This window comes from Apostichopus japonicus, chromosome 5 (assembly GCF_037975245.1).
Source record: "Apostichopus japonicus isolate 1M-3 chromosome 5, ASM3797524v1, whole genome shotgun sequence".
Taxonomy (NCBI): Eukaryota; Metazoa; Echinodermata; class Holothuroidea; order Aspidochirotida; family Stichopodidae; genus Apostichopus; species Apostichopus japonicus.
Genome location: NC_092565.1, coordinates 17823773 through 17841859, shown reverse-complemented (window position 1 = coordinate 17841859; position 18087 = coordinate 17823773). Strand labels below are relative to the sequence as shown.

General features: G+C 36.0%; 1 protein-coding gene across 2 annotated transcripts in view; it reads right to left on the bottom strand.

The window, feature by feature from the left end:
- LOC139967900 (neuronal acetylcholine receptor subunit alpha-7-like) overlaps positions 1 to 17157 on the bottom strand; it is a 93721-nt gene extending 76564 nt beyond the window's left edge. The window contains exon 1 of one of the 2 annotated variants that reach the window (XM_071972095.1): positions 16777 to 17157. The gene's annotated coding sequence lies outside the window, so the exon portion shown is untranslated. The remainder of the gene's footprint in view (positions 1 to 16776) is intronic. The other variant, XM_071972094.1, reaches the window with a different exon arrangement.
- Positions 17158 to 18087: the final 930 nt, after the last annotated feature.

Genomic DNA, 18087 nt, shown 5'->3' with positions numbered 1-18087 from the left:
CGATGTTAACATTAATCTGAATTGAAATGTTAACTCATATATATGGAACTAGTCAACATTCCTGTTGCATCTTTGGTTTCGTTTTATATATATATATATATATATATATATATATATATATATATATATATATATATATATATATATATATATATATATATATATATATATATATATATCCAGGGAACTTCTCTTTTTTTAATGTTTCATAAAGTGTCATGTTTTCGAGGGAGCCAAAATGAATTTTATTGACGTCAGAAATCACCTCCCTGTTAATTTAAGGTAACCGTCTAAATGTTATTTGTTCTGACATCCTCCCTAAAGAATATCGCATTTTAATATACACTACACTCAATTCTGAAAAAAAATGAAATTTTATTTAATTATCTAAGCTTAATAATCGAAGATCAAATTCTCCCCTTTTTTATAATCTTGTCAATTTTTCCTCCCTTTCTTTTTCTTGCTCTTCTTCTTCATTTACAAAACCTTTGTCCGAAAAGAACTGGTCTTTTCTTTCCAGGCAGTCAGTTGGCTACCGTACTTAGTTTAAATCATTTTAGAGAGAAATCAAATGAAAATGTATGAGTTTTAATTATACCCTTGAGTTATGTACTAAATGGCGTCTGTGTTACCATGCGTATTAATTTTCACCCAGGGGAGATTTTGAGGCTTAAATCATGACCGAGTTTCATCTTTAATTCAATCAACAGTGAGCCACTCATCCATATTCCGACGAATATGAGAGGTTGCAAACGTCATCGTCGTATACACTGCAATGAATTCCAACCTGTATTTGCTTCTTTGATTTACGAAAAGTATAATAAAAAAAAACCCAATACACATCGACTTGCCAAAGTCGATTCACTAGCCTATACCAATAAAGTATATTAATCAGCGAAAAGCTTGACTTTGTGCTCAGAGAGCAGAAAGTTTAATGTTAACGATATTATCCGGACATTACACATAATTCACGTTGATACGTCATTATGAATTGCTTCATTAACCAATGCATTAAACTCGTTGGATGTTGTCCAAGTATATATGTGCTTTATGTACCTGTCACTTGTAAGTGTAGGTATAGAACAACCACAAATCTATGAGCCTCCGGCTGAGCAAAATTCCGCGGATGAATGTTGCGTTCCTTCTCACATGAAGTAGGTGCAGTGAGCAGATATATCTAAGACTTTCAAACGTCAAAACCAAATGTAACCCCTGGAGACCATATATGCAAATTAGATGAGTTGATGAAGTATTTTGAGCATTACTAAAGTGGATGAGCTTTTAACATATCAATCTTTTCAGACAGACCAAAAGTGACTGGTTGCTGTAAGAACAAGCAATAAGTTATGATAGTGAAGGAATAAAGTAACCAGGCAAAAGTGTCTCACTGCAAAATATGAAATAATAAGCATATTAGAGACCATAGAACTATATGTTACGAAGGAGAAGAAACTAACCAGTAAATGAGACGTACATGTTTAAACACATAATGTAACTAACCGGTCAACTAACTGATAAATCACACGTAAATTTTGTACATTTACAAAACTAACCGGTGAATCAGACGTGTCATGTGTTATACACATAATCACACCTATATATGAGTTAACACACATACGTAACTAACCGGTTAAACTAACCCGTAAATCAGATTTGTAGCACACATGTGAACCAAATCGTACCGATAAACTGTAAATCAAACGTATAGATGTGATAAAATCCCATGCACATATTTTAAGTACCTAACTGGTCAGACTTACAGATAAATCAGGCGTATATATGCTAACACACACACCTAACCATTCCACCGGTCAAGCTAACGTCAAATTACAGCTCTATATGTTAAAAATACATTCAAATTATATATTCATATTCATATTATATATAATTAATACGTTCAAATTAACCGGTAAAATTAGACGTATGTATATCATTACACATGATTATTTAATTGACTGGTCAAAGGACAAACTAATACGTACATACAACAAAATCTGACCAGTAACATAACCATGTCATGCTTGGCCTATGTTATAGCACGAATGCAACATGGTATTACCATACAGAGAGATATACATTTATATATGCATGTTTTGACACTAATGAAGGAAGGTTTTTTCGAAAAAGGTGTAATTCTTATAAGAATTGCGCGACACGGAAATATTATTTTTGTCAGTGGAGGAAAATTCATATTAAAGACTAAATAAATAATGAACTTAAAAATACATTTTCAGAATAAAGTTTGTCCATGTTTGCTAAAAAATTGAATCATTGCGAGCCGAAATACGTTTGCTATTTTCGTTAACTGTGCGTCAGAAGTTCCAAAAGACGTTGACACTGAAATGTGTTTGAACCGGCTAAGAAGAACCTCGGCACAAAATGTTCATTTTTTTTCTGCATGCAATTGCCATATTGGAGCCATCCTTGTGTAAAATTTATATTGATATTTTTGGAAAACAAGATTTTTTCAAGATCGTTCGCTGAATCTTTGTATCTTTTTATGGTGCCGGTGAGACTGTCGAAAACACTGCTGAATCAATAATGAAACATTTGTACAAGCAGTGACTGTATCGGTTGGTCTGATTGGTTCAACCCATAAACATATGAAATACTTCATAAAGTACGACCCAGTCTTGAAGACTAATAAATATCAGCGTTAAGTTATTACCTTGTATACTGATTACAAACCATCCGTTTCTATGGCGACGCGGCCATATTGTATGATTTCTCGAGCATACGGCAAAGAGTAAACCTTTTTTGCGTCGAATTGGATCATGGAGATTGTCTCTTCCGTTATGCTGATAATAAAACCGATAAGTGAGAGAAGCCGGTTAAAATGAAGTGGGGAGACATTTGTGTTGAGATATGATACCATATCAAAGGTTAAATAGGCACAAATTAATGTTGATATTGTGTAGACTGGTAAACCATTACTGTCAGTCTAAAATGTCTTTTTGCTTTACGTTTGCTAACAATAACTATTTCAACATTGAAGAGTTAATCAATCAAACTGGTTGGATGACCTAGTCTAACACACATACCTTTAAGTCAGGTAATCGTGAAATAGAAATCAATAGCAAAAGTTAAATAAAATCTCTACTGTAACAAGATTAAATCGTGTTGGATGTTATTCGTGGGCTTTGTAGCTTATAAGTTAAATAAGGCATATTTGCTTTGTATTTTGCGTTCGTTTAATTGACAACGCTTTAAACCAGTGACAAAGAAGCGAGCTCGTCAATTGACACATCCCAAAGTTTCATAACCTAACTCAGAATAACCCCCCCCCCTTTTTTTTTTATTGCTTGCACTATTTGCATTGTAAAGATTGTAGCCTATATACCTTTGGTGTTATCCTTAAGACACAACTCTTCCACGATAGTTACAAATTGATCATCTTGGAAACACTTTGTCGATTTGGCAGGAGTGGTGTTAAAGGTCAAAGTTCCCTTCTTTGAATCGTCCCGTAACTTGCATAGTATTCAATATAACAGATTGCTTCTAATCACTCCGTAGAATACTCTTCCAATATAGGGAGCAAACATTTACTTCTATTAATAATAAGGCCAATAATCTCACGCTTTTAAACGAGTGATCATATAACATAAGCATTCGATGGTTGCATTTAAAAAGAGAAAGACACAAAAAACAAGTTAGTCCGCTATAATAGAGTGACTATAAAGTTACAAATCTTTAGAAATAGAAGCAACTGGTTGTTATGATAGAACCTTTACTGCGTTAATGGTTTCTGACAGTTTGTTTCATCTTTTCTTCGTTGAGAAACTACACAGGAGAGGACTGCATGAATATATATACTTTTATTACATCTTAGCAGTAGTCTTCCCCTCAGCTGCCGCTGAAGTCAGATTAAAAAGATTTGCTCTCGGTTCGCCATTAACAATCCCTGCCTGCTTTAATATTACCGTCTTTGATACACGCCCCTGATGGTTTGCTATTCTTCTTATTGTTCTCTTTCATCCTATTGTTCTCTTTCATCCTATTGTTCTCTTTGTTTTTGTTGTCCTCGAAGCTATAGAATTAAATTTGAAAGTCTGTCTTACGCCGTTTGTGGAATTCAATATGTTGCTCACGTATACCACGTGAAGTACGTCTAGCTATCAAAGGCTTGCACTATCGCAAAAAAAAAACAACAACAACAATCGTCACTTAATTATGACAAAAGTTCAAATAATGACAGAGGCTGTTTGCCACGGCAATGATTATAAATAAAAATTTACGAAATGGGCGGCCGAAAGAGCGTGCCCAAATTTCCTTGTGGACTAAAATCTACATGAATGTTAACGCTGAAACATATACCTTTACCCATATACCAACTTTATTATTAGATTTCTTACATGATTCTCCTTTACTTCCCCTTAGTCCCAATCTAGCCTCTTCCCCCCCCCCCCCACCCACGCACCCATTTTCATCATTAACCGCTATTTCTTCACCTTTACCCTTTGTCTTTGACGAAAAGGCAAAGCCTAGGGACTAACTTTTATCGTCCCATATTTCCGTAACAGAACTGAGTTGAAGTAGTTCTTCCTCTGTGACGTCACCTGAGCGATAAACTTGTCCGTTCGTCCGTCCAATACATTATCGTTGTACCAAATCTAGGCCTAGCCTATACGAAAAGGGTATACATTGCAGCTGCTCTCAAACATTCTCCCCCAAAAAAATCGGGACGCGGTTACGACGTAATTTAAGTAGAGGTGAAACAGAGTCCCATATTGCGAGAAACTTTATATTCATTTATTCCTGTAAAACTATCCAACAATCTTTTAAAATGTCGATTTCTATCTCATTTAACTGAAAAAAGTCTAATTTAAAGCATGTAACTACTCTGTATAGGTTATCCTCATGTGCGAAAGAGAAATGCCATTTTAACTGTGATGTAGCATTCCGTATTTTTTTTTTTAATTAATTAATTGTAGTATACCCGAGTAACCGATATATTAGTTGTTATTAACAGTGACTTGTCGAGAGAAATTTGATACGGAATAAATTACAAGGGAAAATCCAAAAAGTCGGATATTTCTTAAAGAAATTCTTTGTGGAAAAGAAAGAAATGTAAAGCACTTCACTGCAATGTATTTTAAGAACGGTTTGCCTCAATATTTCTCTCCAAACTGCAGCCTTGATAATGCATTATTAGGAATAAAAAAGTCACTCTGTGGGTGGATCCTGAACCTCAATGAGATATTTCGTGGATCGTTTAGATTGCTTTCTTTTTGCAATCTTATAGTTTCTATATCTCATGCATATTCAGGATGCTTAATTGTCCTGTGAACCAATGACGTAAATTTTTGTGTTTTTCGTCGACGATATACGCAACTTCATTTTTCGTGCAAAAATCTTTCAGACTGGATATCATACCTGAAGAAAAATTACATTAATAATATTTGTGTGTGGATGGCAGAAAGTTGATCAGTAATTAGCGGTAGCAAAACGGAAGTGGTTCATTTCCACAATTAATTCAGAAAGGATCAAGCAAACATCACCACCAATTTCTGAGTCGGTATCCGCACTCATGTTACGCTCGTCTCCGTTATTCTGTTCGCATAATATACTTTTCATTTCAAATATTGAAATTTCAAATAAACGCTTTTAAAGTATATCACTATTTGTAAAAGTTTCCTTTTTTAAGCAAATACGCGTTAACCCTTATTTTTATTATCACGAATCGGACTGGTATCTTTGAATACTACTACTGTTTCTGAAAGAAATGAATGCTCCCTAAAACAAAATAAAAGTCCATTACTAATGCGACTAATTGAAGGTTTTAACATCTACTTTAATGTCATATATAATGTAATATAGTCTTTGCTGACAGCCGCGAGTGTATACCAGACCACTCTCATGAGAAAAGTCAAAAGTCTTTTGAAAAGCTAGGGGAGCAGAAGTTGCCCCGAGTTATGAGTTTAATGCTTCAAAGGATGAAAAAGAATGAGATATTGGAAGATAGTTTCACGGAGCATTTCACTCTCCGATTCATTATTGTATCCATGCTCACTTCATCATCAATGTGTACAGCCGCAGCGACGTGTGGCGCCCACGATGTTAATTGACACGGGTTAACATTTAAGCGAAGTAAACCGCTGCGTCTAATTTGATGCAAATCAAAACCGTGCACTTTGTATCAAGGGGAAATGTTCACCGTGAATGAAGCGTATTTCGTGGATTGTTGCTGCATGCACAAAGTTCAGACGCAATAGTGACTGAAATATGAAATTGAAAATCATGGTTTAATGCAGCATTCTAAGCGATATAGAAAAAGGAATCTTACAAAGTTATTTGTTTTTTGTATTGTCTATTTGTTTGGGTTTCATTTGCCTTCTCTTTGTGTGTTTGTTGTTTTGTTTTGAGCGTAATATGTATTACTTAATTGGTACCAAGTAAGTTCTGTTTTTGAGTAAATTGAATCAAGTAGAGTAGTTTATAATTCTTTGCAGAAATTCCATGAATCTCCATGATTTCTAACGTAACTTTGTACGATATTAGTACTTAAGCCAATAACACGAAAGTTTAATATCTTTAAACCCAGAAAAGCTAGGCCTATATATAAAGATAGAAATATTATTAGTAATCCTATTTTTTCCTTTCTTTTCTGTTTTCTTGGACTAGGGCAGGTCAATACTAAAATTCCAGTTGCTCATGCTAGCTATCGTCTGGAGAAGTCAGGGGTTTCCTATATATTATCTACCATGCGTCTATATGCTAGATCAGTGTGTCACAAAATGACCAAAAATGACATAAAATGGTTTTCTCAGCATGATACAAATTTCTGTCAAACGAAAACCATTTACCTGTAACTGATATTGATAAATACATTAACATTTAACAGAGTATACGGAAACTTAATAATGAAAACTTGGATACTGGATAAAATTGCACAATGAATAAAAATGTACACAAGAGTTTGCTTCGGGGGTTGAGTTTTACTGGTGAATTTGAGAATGAAAGTAATTACCATTTGAATGACATCCAATTATCCGGTACAGAAGAGATACAAAAATATTTCTATACTATATCTGTTTTCTCAAGTAACTCTTTATCAATGCCAATATAAGAAACAGTCCATTTTCCATTTACCCTAAAGATCATTCAAGGACTCGTTCATATCATATAATATCGTCCATTATCTTTAACAATTAAACTTTAAATCATTTGCAAACATTAGGTCTACCGTTCACATAAAAGAAAATGATGATTCCTTAACAACTTTTCGTAGAAGTATAGATCAAATTTAATAACGATTCCAAATCTTAGCCAGACTATGATTAGCGAAAGCATAATTCATAAGAAAGTCGCTCGACTCGTGTTACTTGTATTTTTATCATGAGATATATGAAATCAATATTCTCAATATGGTGCCATCCGTAATGCCAATCAACGTCTAGACCGGTGTGAATTTTTCCACTGTGTATATATGTAAGTGAATACATAATATTCACTGACCCATTTACCCATAGATAGACTACGTTTATGTATAGGCCTATACGGTCTAAGAGCTTTATGAAATCCAACTCTCCGTCTATGAAACAATATCCCCAGTGTTGTTCCTCCTTCTTTTCTCCTTAATCAATGTCAAAACAAAACTTAAATGTTACCTGTTGAAAATTGCTTTTCAACTGTAATTACTTTTTTCTTTCTCGCTTACTGAGCGCATTGAGATGTGTTAAATATTTATGCGCGAACTGTTTTATTATTATCATTGTTATTATTATTACTATATGATTTAAAGCCACTGGACATAACAATTAGCGTTTATCGAATATGCAGTGGCAGGGGGGGGGGGGAGGGGGAGCTTGGATACCGGAGCATGCAGGTTGGAAACTGTTTTCACTGTTCTAGTTTTTCCAACTCATTGCGGTTTCAAAATATATTTCCATTTGTCTTGCTGTTTTAGCTTTCCATTGAATTTAGCATGAGTTCTGTGCTGAAGTATCTCTGCTGAATTGAGACTATAAGATTTCACAAATGATTTTGCGTTGGCAATCATGATTGATCTCCAGAGTAAGGCAAATACGTCACAAATCAGGACTAGTATTGTTCGATATTGGTTTAGAGGCCTACGAGTGAAAATAAGATAACTGTACGTGTTAGTTACCATAGCCTAGGTTATAGAGGCATCCGATACCAGAGCAATATATATATATATATTTATATATATATATATATATATATATATATATATATATATATATATATATATATATATATATATATATATATAAATATATGTATTAATAATATATCGTATTATATTATATGACAAAGCAAAAGTAAAAAGCAAACAGATTTTACAATCCATAAATTCTGTGTGAAGTTTTAATCATATCGTCTGACAAGATCGATTATTTGACACAGAAACGCATGTCAATTATTAAAACAGAAAGTAATCTGAAGCTTTAAACTCAGACTGGTATTTTGAAGGTCGGATGAAGTGAGACAATAAAGATACAGGGTAAATCGGATCGGGGTTAACGTATATATATGACCAGATAAAGAGGACAAGGATTTAGAAACTCATGATGTATGTCATTCAGTCAGTTCATGTATCTTCACTAATAACATGACATTGTAAAGAGATCGCCTTCTGATTATACATTTGCAGGAACTGTAAACATCATTTGATGCAATTAAATCGACCAGTGAAGTGTATGATGTATCCATAAATGATGTTGATATTGAAGTCAATACCTTTACAAGACTCTATAGCAAAGTTTGTGTTTCTAAGTCTAGATATTTACCACATTAGGGCCTAAACTTCCCATTGTCTTCATTCAAGTAACAGGAAAACGTTTAGAAATATCGCTATGAACATGCAAGGCTGATTTTAACTCCCTCGAAATATAAATATACATTTTCACTAGTCCTACAGTTAAAACATGAACATATTGTGGGCCTTTTTTATTTAATTGAAATATACAGGAAATATATAGCATACATCGAAATTGAATTTTGAAATGAAATTGTCTTCAATAATTTGGTAGGACTTGCACACAACTTCGCCTCAACCAGGTAATCATTTACTTTATGGCGGCGGACGGTAGACAGACTTCTAGAACCTCTTAGACACCACCAAGATTTGTCATTAAATTCACGAACTTACTCATACACACGAACTTATTTATTGTATTGGCATGATGAGGTACGTGAAACTGCGTTGTAAAGCATCCACCACTTTGAATGGTTTCTTTATCGACGTTAAATCGACATCAACGTGTTACAGTATATCTAAGATGACGTATATAATTTTTATTTTACTTGTATTAAGTCGCGGAAGTGTTTAAAACTAATTTTAACAGAGGCAGTGACACCACACACCAAACTAAGTACTTTAAACAGTGATACGGTCATTTGTACAATACCTGACCTTGTTCTGTAAAACTCGCTTTCAAAGGGCATTCACTTGACCTCCATTTCATCAGGTGCGTATCCAGGGGGGGGGCGTTGGGGGCGCGCGCCCCCCGGGTAAGGAAAAGAGGAGAGAAAAAAAAGAGAAGAAAAAAGGGAAAAGGAGGGGGAAAAAGAAAAGGAGGAGAGGAAGGAAGGGAAAAGAAAAAGAAAAAAGAAAGAAAAAGGAGGGAGTAGAAGATAGCCAAGACCTCGGGAAGAGAAAGATCCCTATTATATACACAGGGTAGCCAGTGACAGATCAAGGATTACGGAGGGGGTGTGCGCCTCACCCTACCCCTTACCCCGACAACTCCATTTTTGACGTTTCCGTTTTTCCTCTCTCACTAATGTTCTTGAACTCGACCGAGTCGTCGGGAAACATAACGTATTTCGGGAAGGGGGCGACCGCCCCCCCCCCCCCGAGCAAATTTTCTTTATGACATCGCTAGTAATTTCAAAATAGACAATGCTTAGATGCAACTTACAAGGCCTGGGAAGTGTCATTTCCAGCGATCTGGGAGGCATTTTCGGCCAAAATTTTTCTTGTACGCTTCGCGCCAACTCATGGTGGCGCTTCGCTTAGATAGTTTGCCTACAGGCTTCGCCCTCCCTTGGCAATTACTCGCTACACGCCTGTTCGAATTTGTAAAGCAAAGAGCAGATATAACATCATATCAATGAGCATTGAAATGCATGTTCCACGATGAACAGCCTCAAAAACTGTCAATGTGTGTAGTCAAAGGCGTAGGAGCCAGATTGGATTTGGGGGCTGTAATGACTTGCCCGAAAAAAAAGCCAAAATTTTTCGCGCGCGGAGCGCGCATTCAACATGTCGATGCCAATATCAAATAGGCAAGATCGCTCATTACATTGTATGGCATCGTGTACCGCACGGTCCGTCAAAGTTGCACAGTATTCCGCCGGATGCTAATGTAAAAAACCAAATGTCTTATGTAGATGGAGAAAAACCATACAGATCCATTTATGTCAAAACTCTCTTTTACAGTAGTAATGTCGGCCAAGCTTACAACTTTATTTCAATTACCAAGGAGATCATTTTAAGCTATTCATTGCTATTTATTTTTCTTTCAGTAGGTGCCCGAAAAAATGGGAAAACAATTGGGGGGGGGGCTGCAGCCCCCGCCTCCTACGGGACCTACGCCTATGAGTGAAGTGTTCGGTTTCGATATACCTGATATCGGAAATATCTCCTATTTTTCTGTTCCTTCAACCAAGTTTTGTAAAAGCCATTATAAGAGGTTGCAATATTTCTACACCAATAAATTAACTGTGTCGGAATTTTCCAAAATTTCCTCACCAACATTCTTCATCATACTTTCCTCTACTCGTTCAATTTTGACCTGTCTGTTAGGGGTTCAAGGAGGTTTTTCTATATTGGTTGTCTATAGATTGAATTTTCTGCAACATTATGGGTATGTTTTCAAGTGATTTTATTCACGAAAAAAGTGAATTTTCAAATTCTCAACAAGTAATGGGCTTAAAACCTTGAAAAGTCGGGCTTTCAGATATTGTGGGCCGTGACGTAGAATAACCTACAAAGCAATCATCCATAGGACATGCAATCAGGTCGAACATGATGTGTGACTGGTGACAATCTTCAAAAAGGTTATGGATGGAAAAAACTTTTGGGAAATACTTGAATCTCAGGCAAAAGTCTACATCTGGTTGCTCATTTTCAAGCCCGAGAAGTGCCATTTCCGGTGATCTGGGGGGTATCAAAACCAGAAATTTTCTTGTACTCTCCGCGCCAACCGATGGTGGCGCTCCGCTTAGATAGTAATTCGCGCCCCCCGGGTTAGAAAATCCTGGATACGCGCCTGTTCATGATATTCGCACCGAAACAGCGAGAATATTCACAATTATTATCTCATTATCGTTATTTACTTACACAGACTACTGGCATCCAGATTTCTTCATTGTGATAATAGGTCAAAATATCGCCGTTCATCTATGCTATTTTAGTAATATAGCTTCGGTATTAACCTAGAAAGCCAGTGGTTGTATATTGACCAACATGTGACTTTCAGTAATATTCATTTCATTTGTATAATATTTATGGCATTATATGAAAGACTTGTCGTGAGAAAACATGTTGTCGATGGTAGATTATCGGTTACGGATTATAACAGATGGTAAACATATATATATACCACTTTTATAGCAGATATAATATAGCGTTTCTAGATCGAATCTAATTTTAGGCATAAAAGACTTGATACGATATATATATTGATCTTTATTAATAATTGATTATATACGATGTTGATTGAACGTATCTTGATGATGAATAATTTTCATAATTCATATTTGACTGCATCTAACAACAGCAGAGTAAATGACTCATCACGGCAATTTAGCTGAAAATATTCTTGTGTTTATTTATAATAAATTAACTGACTTAATATCGAAGAGGAGAATAATATTTCTACGAAAACTGGGCATGTTGATGACATTTTAAATACATTGAGTCTTGACATGTAACAGGTTTCAATGATAAACTAACAAGAACAGTACAATAGAAAAGCAAAGCTTTTAAAGAACATTTGCCATTATTACAGTGATTTAGGTATAGGTGCCATTTTATCAACCATATCTTGAGTTAGGAACAAGATTTCGAGACGAGGTTTTCAATTAGCCTTATATAGTGTGGTCTATCTTATCTTCTCTGTGTCAATGTCGCAACGTCTACTACCGGCATACCCCTTTAATGCTTCCATATGCAGATGGCGTACGTCATTTATTACATGACCACCCGATATATACAGAGAACACAGTTACTACTGTAAATCTTAAAGTTTTGTACCAACGTACAAACTGGATCGTGCTAAAAATCAGTAGCATATGCTGATGATATGTGTAATTCCAAAAAAAAATCCAGTTTAATGAATTTGTTGGCATTACACATATCTTCAGTTCTTACTGTAATCCTAATGGCACATGCTACCGATTTATCAGATTTGTTAGCACAATCCAGTTTTAACTGTGGTACAAAGCTTTAAGATTTACAGTAGTTATAATTACTGTTATCTCTGTACGGTGAATCGGCTGACAAGAGACAACGTTATTGTACATGTATTTTCCTTTACTTATACACATGGATGTTACACGTGCTGTCGGGAATCACTCGCAAGGCAAGCAAGACGATTCATTTCATTTTTTTTATCATGTAAACAGTTCACGGTTGAAATATTTTATCATTGAAAAACGTAGGAAAAATATTCTGGAGAGAATAACACTCAGTCCCAAATATTTATGTCTCCATTATTACACTCTCATCGTTCGGATTACCATAGCAACAAGCAAACCTCCATGACATGGATACGACAACAACATTCTTCCTCATATGAAGAAAGTGAGAACTATTTGCCTTTGGTCGTTTTCATATTTATTGTGTTTGAGTCTAATGCATTCAGATGTTTACATCCTTTGAGCTTCCAAATCCAACGATATATAGTTAACGCTTTGTAACATTTTAAAATTCATGATGACGCAAACAAACTTGGATTATTTTGCCTTGGATATGATATGATGAAACTAACAATGCATATTTTCCCATTAGTAGCTAATATGCAACCTTTTCAATGATCCTTTTTGTGATCCCCAAAAAAAATCATAGCGCTTCATACACATACACACACGGGCACACACACACGCACGCGCGCAGACACCCTCCCTTCCGCGGAACCGCGCCAGGGGGTAAATTCGATGAAAACGTTACCCTACGTAACATAATGTAAAGTTTGATCTGTATAGGCTATACTAGTACCAATATTTTGTGAAAAGTTGGAGTATTTGCCCCAACTTTTCGAATAAATATTTGTTCATATTTAGTTTTATGCTTCTATTAGTTTAGTTGCTCAAGGCGAACCGATTTTCCCCTTTGGTCAAAGATTTATTTGGATTCGTTAAACCATTTAAACACGCCAAATTGATTTAAAAAAACTGATCCTCAGTCATGGAATGTGGCACATAACGTTACGTCCTGTCTTAATGCGTTTCTGTTAACCCTTACGAAAGAGCTGTAGTCAGTACAAGGGAAAGTACTAGACTTCATCTTAGCGTCAATATTGAAAATTAAATCGGCTTGTTATGTTGACCTTATTTGTTAGATATGCTGTTCTGTATATTCCTTTGCTAATTGCCATTATTAAGTTATTGCTATTCTTCTTGTATGAATATTTGTTGCTGATTTTTATCTTGGTTTTCTTTTCTTTCTTTCTTATCAGTTCCATCCTTTCCTCTTCTTATTCTTCTCGTTTTTTAATCCTTATCTTATCATTTCCTTATCTTTCTTTTCCTATCTTCTCCGGTTCTTTGATTTTCTGTTCATCTCTTTTCTGTTCTTTACGAATTTCTGCTCATTTAGCTTGTGTTCTGTTCTGTTCCATTATGTTCCATTTTTTGTTCTATAATGTTCTTTGCTTCCTTCGCATTCCTTTGCTCCTCTCCATTCCTCTCCTCTTTTCTCACCAAATTTTTATTCTCTGTTGTAACTATTTTTCTTTTTTTTTCCATCTCCTCTACTCCTTATATTACATTATATTTCTTCACATCCGTATTTCCCCCCAACCTTGCTTTGTTTCTACCTTTCCATCGTACTGTCAATTAGCGATATTGCTTCCTATTTTCTCTCTTGTATTATTCTTTGTCCCTCTTTTAATCATCTCTTTCGTCACGTCCCTGTCTAGCAATGCGAGTACAAAGATAACGAAAGATGGGAATGTAATGTCCAGCAGCTACATAATGGTGTGTTTTGTTCTAAATATGAAAACATATATACTCTTACAGAAAATCTAAAAGTGTCATACTTTTAATATAGATACGTCAAATTTACTCAAAGTTCTCGAATACTCCTCGAGCACATGTTCTTCGTAATTTAAAGGCTAAACAGTTCTACCCTTTTCAAAAGCATGGAACTTACACGAGTTTCCCAGTGACCAAAACTCCTTGCAGGGTACCACAACAAGGTAAATGTATAAGAGCTCACTAGACAACAAGGCGTCATGAAGTTCATAATGGTACGTAGAGGCCACGGTGGTAAACCAACCATAGCGTTTGTAGTTATTAAATTGGTTTATATAGCTGCAGTAGGACCGTTACCAGTACAGCAATATCAAGAAAAACAAAATGGCGGGTCGGCTCTAGCTAATGGTTATCAAGTGAAAAGTAATATTATGACGCCAAAACATTGGAGTTCAAACTAGACCTGATTAATCTTCTGATCTGGGAGGCAAAACTGTTATAAATCATTTGGGCGGAAAATGAGGGGCTTGTAAGTCGTTTTTTCGGGCATTGAAAAAGCGGTTTGGAAAATTACCAGTATAACAAAATGGATGACAAAACTTGACCGTACAGCATTTTTTTTAATATTGCAGTAACGCTACGTGCATACTCGATTAATTTAGTTTCCTCCTAAGATTTGTTTTTGATGATGTTATATTAACTTTTTTTGTGACAAGAATTGTTTAAAACTGTACCAACAACTCCCCACCCCAACCTTCCTTGTCACAACACCTCGGCGAAACCTTGGCGAAACCATTAGAGTAGTCTGGTTAGTCCAGTCAATCGTTATGGATATACTTGTGTGTTTAGTATTTTCTGTTTGTAAGACCTCAATATATCGCAACTGGTCATAAATGTAACACACATCAGTTTTAAATGATGAACTTGTTTCACATGACAGACTGTTCCTGTTGTGAAAAAAAGTTTTTTGAGAGGACATTCAAGCTTGTTAAGTAGTTTTACGTTTCACAGGGCAACAGGCACGTAGCCAATGGGGGAGGGACAAGTGCCCCTCCCCCCCCTAAAACAATTTCATTTGTTTTGTTTTACAAAATTTCTAGCTCAATTTAGAAACAGGGGTAAGTTAGTTTGTATACAAGGATAAAACTCCTATCCCATCAAACAGTTTTTTGGCCTAGGCGTACAATAGCCAGATTGTTTTATTTTAAGAAATAAATTTACCTTTATGGCACTTAAAATTTTGACATTTTTTAATAAACCAGGTAATGACGGCGTATGGACAGACATAATCAACGTTCCATATTTGTTTTATTCTATTTGAACTTACAAAATGACTAGTTTTTATTATAAACAAAAAACAGAAAAATGGAATACAGGTGCAGTGGAAAAGACATGGAAAAGATTGCATCATTTGGCATCTAAGCCCCTGAGATAAGCAACTATTTATCAAACGGGAGAGGGAGACCCCTCCCCTACACCTCTCCCCATTATGGCGATACACCTGGGTTGATGCCCCAACCCCCACCCCGGCCCCCCAAAAAACGGTTACTCTGGCTACGACCTGAATGAAAGTGTGATTAAATATACAGATTTCATCAATTTATCATTTTGCAGGAAATTGATGTTCACGAATCTTTTTATCAATAACGCGTCTCACTCAAATCAAAGATATTTGTAAATTACCTTCGTTGGTCTTGATTTATACATACATGAATTATTTCAAAAAATGTTATTAAATACGTCCATTGAAAAGCATCCAAGCATTGGAATTTGTGATTAGTAATGCAAAGGAATAACTGTTTTGAGGTAGGACTTTGCTGTTTGTCCCTCGGATCTAAGTTAAATCTCCCATTGCCTCTCGAAACACGACCTTCCCTACTCCCAAGATTAAACTACTTCTCCGCCCCTGCAGTGCAACATATTGCTAAACGTTTATCATTTTTCGTAATTTCCGACATTTCCGACTGCCTCCTGAAATTAGGTCGTGCTCAATTTAAGAGGTGAATTTATCAGTGTGGGCGGTGTTTGAGGGGGCAGTAACATAGTTGTTAATATCTGAAAATAAGGACACTTTACTTGACGTCCTAGGATATTTGGACCACAACTGACTCTAACGCATAACCTTACACCTAATTGATTCACACTATGTAACCTAGGCCTAATCCTGCTAAAAGGCCTCACTCAAAAAAGGAAACAAATATATAGTGACTGGAGTTTGACGCAGCAGTCGATTTGGTAATAAAGATCAAATTGAAGAAAAACTGGGAAAGGACAGTATAATTTTTTTTTTATGGCAAACGAGTCTAAGGATTGTGCAATGAGATAACCATGAGTACTAAAACTAACAGTGAAACGACCGAATGAAATTGTGCAAAAAAATATTCATAAAACGAGCTCTTAACAGTGACCTACTAAAAACATGGAGCTCTAAGAAATTTTACCTTAAAACAATGAAAGAAGAGAGAAGAGAATGTCTCTCAGGAATTTTTATTTTTCCTCGATTAGATTAAACTTTAAATTACAGACTGAATATAAAAGTATTGCATTCATGCCCACGAGGCTGTCGTCAGATTGTTTCCCTGCCTCTTTATTAATATAAAGTATATTCCCCACCTGAGGCCACGAACGCAGGTGCAAGTATCATACAAATGCCCTCAAGTCATGCCGAGTCTGTCGTGTCCAATCACAACCCAAGTACTAATAGTCTGTTCTCTTCGACAATTCGTTCCATCACAGAGGTCTATGCAGTCACACGGTATGACGTATAGAGCCGCTACTATATCGCCTAACTTTAGATTATCCTATAAAACAAAAGAACTCCTGCGTATAACCGTTATATACAAACACTGTTTTTGGAAAACAACCATTTGTTGTTATTCCGTTTTCCTCTAGAGTTTAAAGTGTTTAGTATATATAAATATGTAAAATTATTTCAATCAACCCACATGCTCCCAACCAGTGAAATTCTTTCGACGGACAGAAATATAGACCTATACTTCATGCTGCTTGCGTAGGCTGCTGTATTAACTATTATAGTAACTTCTGAAAGAGAGAGAGGGGGGGGGGGGAGCCTAGCATATCGGTTGGAAGTGTGTCCACATACTGCAGGACATTAACCAGAGAACGGCTGTAGCAGCCAACCGAGTTCAGGTTATAAGTACATGTGAAGAATCAAAGCAATGTAGCAGCTCACTTCTCTTCTGTTACGACTAATCGTCCCCTCTGCATAATTCAGTAGGCCTATACTCATAAGAGAAAATGGTTTGCAGGTGACCCTATAGAGTGGTTTATCGATGACACTATACACGTGGATTCATGTTCTATCTATTTCCAGGAACGTGGATAAGAACAACTATTTTGTAGCCTCCTCACACACACACACACGTAGACACGCACACACAACTTTCCCACTCCCATTTAAGGTAAGATTACGTTCTGCTAAACCGTATAACAAAGACAAACCGAACAGCAATGAAACTTTAAGAACTGGATATACATAAATATTTAAAGAAATAGTAGCCCTACATGTATTTCGGGAAGGTGGGGGAGGGGGAGGGGGTAGAAAAACGTGTAACTGTCAAGGAACGATCTTGCCTGACAACCGTATATATCAAGGGCGGCGGAAGTACTTTTAATCTGGGGTGGCACCGACATCAAAGGGCACTTTGCAGAAATTCGATTGGACTGATGTAGCCTGATATTTAGTACCCTTTATAACTCTTATTGTATTATCTTATTTGCGTATACACATCACTCCATCAACGCCCCCCCCCCCCTCAAGGAAAAGATGCATACTAGCACTGCGATATCCAATGTGCAAATTGGGAAACAAGGAACAAGTTTTCTATTGAGACAAATGAGGTGAAATCATGCTAGTTGCTAATGTAGGAATCTTCCGAATTAGAGTTTATTTCTTGTTAATAT